We start from the raw sequence: 6,370 nt of genomic DNA on the forward strand, positions 1-6,370 counted from the left end.
TCTCTTTTTTATTTCTCATGGTTCTTTTTCTTGTTAAAACATGTGTATCTTCTCTAGATATTAAATTCTTTTGATAAATTCTGACTTTTAACTGTAAAATAGCCCAATTCATGCAACATTTTCTGTACTATGAAGCAAAATGTGTAAACTGCGGAAGATATCATTTCAATCAATATCAATAAAAGGTGGAAATTCTGAACCAAAACAATCATCGATATCTTAGCATATTTATACACACTGTAATCTAAGTAATTCATACTTTAATGTCCCTGACGTGAAACTCACTTTGCATCCAGACAATCAAAGAATTAAACCTGCATATTCCATAATAAAACAACGCCGTGCAAATAATATTCTTTGTTGTCTTTTTCTAGCTTCAGCATCCAGACAAACGCGTAACAGCTTCTCTGCTACGAGTCCAATGCGTTTTTGAGTTTTGAAAGATCAAATCCTCCCCCCTCAGATGCCACAAAAAGAGATGGTTTTATTGTCCCCACCAACAGGGACATGAAATATATGGGGACTCTGCAGTGATGTCAGTGACGATGGCGATGATGTCACGGACCACCTATGGGCCTATACCTTGAACAATAGAGTACTTGTGTGTGTGTGTGTGTGTGTGTGTGTTGTTTAGACACTGCAGGACTTCACTGCATCACTGCGCTCACTTGCCTCCTATTCTCTTTTTAGCCGTACATTTTTTTCAGCGTGCCCTATATAATGTCCCACTTTGCAATTAGGTCTGCTGCTGGTGATTCTTCCTCCACAGCAGACGTGTGTGTGTGTGTGTGTGTTTGTGAAGTATTCAAGGCCGTCTGTGATCCAGCACTGTTCTCAACTTTCAGTCTGCCTTTCGTCGCCTCTGGAATTGGGTTCACTTGCCAACGTGTCCTGACAGACACCTCGCCCTTCATTCCCTCTAGAGCACGACTCTTCATCCTCCTCCTTTTCTAATTCCCGTGTCTTCTTCATCTTCTCATCCTCCTTTTCTATTATACCTCACTGATCCCATCCCGTACGTGGGCACGTGTCACTCGCTCATCTAAACGACCTTTGATTCAGACGCTGGTCTTTGGTCACCCTCCTACTAGAGTCAGGACGTAGAAGATGCTTCTCCTTAATAGCGAGTGGTGTCATCTTAACATAAACACTGAAATGGCCCACTTCGGCATCTTTAGATCTAGTACTCCATGCATGACCCCCTCTCTACATGGCTCATTAGTTGCCATAGCAACAAGGTCTTCCCTGGCTACCAGCTCAGGACCCCCAACTCCTTCAATCACACATAAAATAGCATGTCCAGATGACTCTTTCTCTGTGCTGTAGCAGCTTGAAGATATTTATACACTGAGGAATACTGAGCTGAAAATGTGCTGACAGCAGCGAGAAGTGATTTTTAGGAAGCAACGAGTGACGCTGTTTTTAATCTGTGCAGTGACACAGTAGCTCGAATCTTAGCAAGGCTCTTAATTAATTAACATTTCTGATGTTAAGGAATGAAAACATTCTGTATAATGTGAAAATGTTGGTATCAGGACGGCAGAAGAAGAAGCTTTCTTCACATTTATTTTTATGCTCATTGTTTTGGTTTTATGGCAAAACATATTCTGCTTATTCAGCTGCTGTTAGAAATGCTGTGTTGACTATAAATTCAACAAAAAGGTGTAAGTGCGGATTTATTTCTGTGGTGCTAATTGAGGTGAACCCACCGCACACAAACCTCAAAGCTGCATGACTTTTCAGAGATGAACAGAGGCAAAAGAAAAAAAGTATGTAAAAAGTAAAATATCAGAGAGAATTGAAAACGTCTGTACAGTCTATACTCTGGCTTTAACACAGGCAGCTACTGTTGGTCATAAACCAACTGGACGCTACATATCCAGGCCGAAACAGCAGACAGACGTGTGAGCAGCTGGCGAAGGAAGTCAAACAACACAATTCTTCATAATTTTGTCCGAAAACGTTCTGCTGTTTCCTAACATACTGCAAAAAGTGCAGTTTAGTCGCACTCGGACGAATCGAGTGCGCTTGATGATTAAATCTTCCTGTTAGGTGGGCGTGTCGAGGATAAATCCAACCAGCCAGTGACACATACACACCACAGTGTTGATCTAACTTCACTTTTAGTGTTTAGTGTTGTCAAAATTACCTCAGTTAGAGAGCCAATCAGGACCCGTTCCTGCTGTGATGCAACAGGAGTGAGTCTTAAACTGGACGGGAAAAACAGTAAATAGAAATCAGTAACTGTAAATTCAACCACTGAACAAACTGAGGTTTTACTGGTTTAATGTAAACAGAAGGGAAGCTGGTGATTTCTCCTGACACATCCTTCTCGTCCTCCTAGCATCCAAGAGAATATTAAGACAGATGATTACACATGAAGGGAATTTATTCTCACATTAACCCAAGACATCTTTATTCAGCTTCACCCACTGAATGCTCTGACAAGGGACAGTAGCAGAGCTGAGACACGAGAGACACTGGACTGGGTTCATAATAATGATTAGTTTATTGGTGCCAACTAAAACATCTGCTTAGACCGACTAAAGACAGATGTCAAGCATCTAAAGGTATACTCTGTACCGACTCTAAAAGCTTCTTTATTAAGGACGGCAGCTGCAATCAGTTTGGATTAACAAGAGTTACACCGGGTTCTGGATCAGTGACCCAGTTTCATGCATGCCAGCAATATTTCACACCGGAAGATGCAAAATTATGGCAAGATATACTGCTTCCATTTGTCACTAGCACAGTTAGCTGATGCCTTCGTGCACGCTGCTACATTTGCTTACGCTAGTCTTGAACATGGCCAGATTAACCTGCTTCAGCTTGGGCAAAATTGAGCAGGGACCCCATTAACCCCAGTTTTTCTATGCTGAGCTGAAATAACAAAGGTCTTTTGACAAAGGGACCCTCTCCCTGCAGGGCCTCGGGATCTAACCCTATCTATATAAAACTAGTTTGCACAACAAGTCTGTCAAAACTGCTCTCCAAAACAGCACACAGTGGCGTTTTCTGATTTTACACCCCGATCAGCAGGACAACATGTCTGTGATGGTGTGACAACATTATGATTAAGGTTTGGCTCAGTTTAGGGAACAATCGTGGTTTTGGTCAAAATATTGTTCCGGTTTGCCCTGCTGCAGACCCCTGCGCAGGAGGCGTAGACAGTATTTAATAAAAACAAGAAGAAGAGCTGAGTAAAGATTGTATTGTGTGAGCAGAGGTCAGGCAGGTGGTACTGGCAAGTCCAGTTCTTAGAGAAAAGGTTAGATGAAGATCTGCAGTGTGTGATTACTAGCATGTAGGGAAAGAAGAAAAGACGACAAGTGTTACCAAAGGGGCTGGAAACAACGTGCAACAACTAGAAATACTAGAGACTACAAGCTAACAGGCCCGAGGACATTACCGTGAGTGGTATGGAATAAGTTGGAGGGCACTGGAGGAGTTTCTACAGGCGTCTGGCAGAGCTGCACACCGGTTCCTAGTCATCAATACTCCAGACTTCCTGCAGCGCTATAGACTGTTATACATTACAGACTACAAACAAACAGACAAGTGGGGGAACAAGGAGGAGACAGACCAAAACCCCGCCTAACCACACGCGTTTCCATGCTTTACACTTTTACTATGCCTGTAAACATAATCAACAAATTACTGTTATATAAATGTTTTTCTAGGAGACGGGGTTGAGCATGGGTGAATTAAACTGTTATGGCCAAGGGCAAAAAATGAGCAGAGCTCCTATTAACCCCCTGTTCCTGACACACTGAGCACAATGTTATGACGTGATTTCTTGCTGTGCTGGGTCACCGTCGGAATCCACTGCACAGTAACTGCTGCAGATCCACTGTCTGCGGCTACTGTCCTCGTGGAGAAGCGAGCTTTACCGTTAAGAGCCAGCTTTTAAGCTGGAGCGTACTAAATGTTCCAGGTTGGCTCTCTAACAGTCAACTCTCACTCTTCCCTCATATTTCAGCATTGTACAAATTCTTAGCATCTAACTGATTTACTCAGACAGGCAGACTCCTCTGCTCCTGCAGTTTTCATGAGGAAACTGCCTCGGAAAGGTTTGCAGTAAGGAGCTCCACTCGCCGTGAGAAAGGTTTGGAACAGAACAGAAATGACAATAAGGAGAGGTGGACTCACTTCAGCTTGACATTAAACTTTTTCTATCTCAAATCCACTCTCTTCTTCTCTCTCTCTTTTCTGCTTTCTCTGCATTTTCTAACTCATTGTTGTTTTCTGATAGTCGTACTTACAGTGTCTCCATATCGTTTGGGAAAGCTCTCAAACATTTTGGGTACAGATAATGCAAACGCTATCAGATACAAGATCCTTTAAAGATGGAGTTTGACATTTTTAGAAAAAGCTTGTTCATTTTCTTGCCCAACGTTGGATAAAAGACAGAGACCACTCTCTCTGTGGATCCATACAAAAAGACAAAATGTAAAAAGTTTGAGTTGTGGCTGGTGCAGCGACTTCCTGGAGTCCTCGCCGGGATGACCGGACCTGCTGTGAAAACACCGCTTGTTGTTTTTACCTTTCAGTTCTTGTATTTTACAAACAAGATATAACGAATGAGCTTTTGAGGTGCTGGCAGGTAGATTTTGCCAGGCTAGCTCTTTCCCCCGTTTCCAGTCTTAATGCTAAGCTAAGCTACCTGCTCGCTGGCTCTAGCTTCATATTTACCGTAAAGACATCAGAGTGGTATCGATCTTCTCATCTAACTCTCAGCATAAAAGCAAATAAGCACATTCAGGCTTTTCGTTCTAATGTCTTTGTTGGCCCTCTTCACATGAGGCCCCTGGATACTCAGTCCCCTTTCCCGCCCAGCACAACACCCCTAAGCAAAAACATTAAAATACCTCGCTCACCCAAACTTACCAAGCCAAACCAACAGAAAATCTTTTTCTTCTGGTCTTACAGCAGCACTACTAACATCTCCACGGGTCCTGAAAATAAATGAAGGACTGCCTTCGTTGTACAGTGACTTACAGTATACTGAAGCAGGTACTTTGTAGTTGGCCACATGTGCAAATGGAAATATTAATAGAAGCAAACCGTGTCAGTGGGTTAAGCATGGTGTTCTGCTTCACAGCACATACACGTGATAATGTTTACTCTCTCTGTGACATTTTCAGTCCTTAGACAGCCGTACAAGATCTGTGTAACTCTACTATGTTCCCAGTGGACGTTTTTAGTTTTAAATACAAGTCTGTACATATGTCCTCTTGAGAAAAGTGACACAGGGAATGGGGAAGCGGATTAATTGGGTACATGGACTTATGAAAACTCGCCCCTACTTACGTGTGTGTATATCAATTTATGTTCTCTATTGTTTCAGCAAGAAAAAAGGTTCAAAGAAATGAATATTTCCTGCATATCATCCCTGCTGAAATCTGTTTAACTACTGAGATTACTCCTTGCAGTTCAAACAACAAGATTCATTTCATAGTTAGCTTGTGTCACTCATTTAAATCCACAAACAGCTGGACACACACCCACATGGACACATGCACACACCACATACCAGACCTGACATCTGTGTGTTTCTGTGCATGTGTTTATGTGTCTGAAGTGGGAGATTGAGAAAAGCTGATAAAAGACTGAACGGAAAGAAAAAAGGTTGTGACTGTATGAATAACACAGCAGTGCAAGCGTGTTTCCCTCATCTTGCATTCCAGATCTAAATTGTTTATTTACAGAGCGATGAAGGCACCAGAAAAGCTTTATTTATCAGCCGGTTCAAAGAGAGAACGCAGGGCAGAGCCTCGCTGGGTGGAGCGCCTACTGTTAATTGCCATATTTCTCCCTCAGATTAAGTCAGCTCAGTTGTGCATATTTATCGCCCTGCAGGAAATTCTCCCTAATAAAAGGATGATATAGCCACGTTCAACAACAAAAAAAGAACCTTGCCTTAAAGAATAATGAGCGCTGAATACATTTTAAATGCAGAAGCATCTACTGAAGCTGCGATAAAGGCTGAAAGGTCTTCAAAGGGGAGACGTTGCAGCTTCACTGCTGCAGTTAAAGTTGTTGTTCTGGTCCTTGTTTTTGACATTCTTGGACTAGCAATTGTGTGTGTGGAGTGGTGAATACTTTATTAATAAGGAAGTGGTTCATTTATTTTATTTGTTGGTAACTCTTTTGTGCCTCTTGCTGTCCTGCCTGTGTTGTTTTGAGGTTTTGTAATTGTGAAGGGCTCTGTTTTCAAAGGTTATTGCAATAGGAATAAATCAGTTATGCTAGAGATTTAGTTTATGTGTTTCCTACTCTTCAAAGGTCACGACCTTTTAGGTAGAGCATTGCTGTCTGTCTGCATTAACAGGGTTCCTTTCCATGTACTGTACAGTGCTGTATTCATGTA

This window comes from Micropterus dolomieu, linkage group LG20 (genome assembly GCF_021292245.1).
Source record: "Micropterus dolomieu isolate WLL.071019.BEF.003 ecotype Adirondacks linkage group LG20, ASM2129224v1, whole genome shotgun sequence".
In the NCBI taxonomy this organism is placed as follows: Eukaryota; Metazoa; Chordata; class Actinopteri; order Centrarchiformes; family Centrarchidae; genus Micropterus; species Micropterus dolomieu.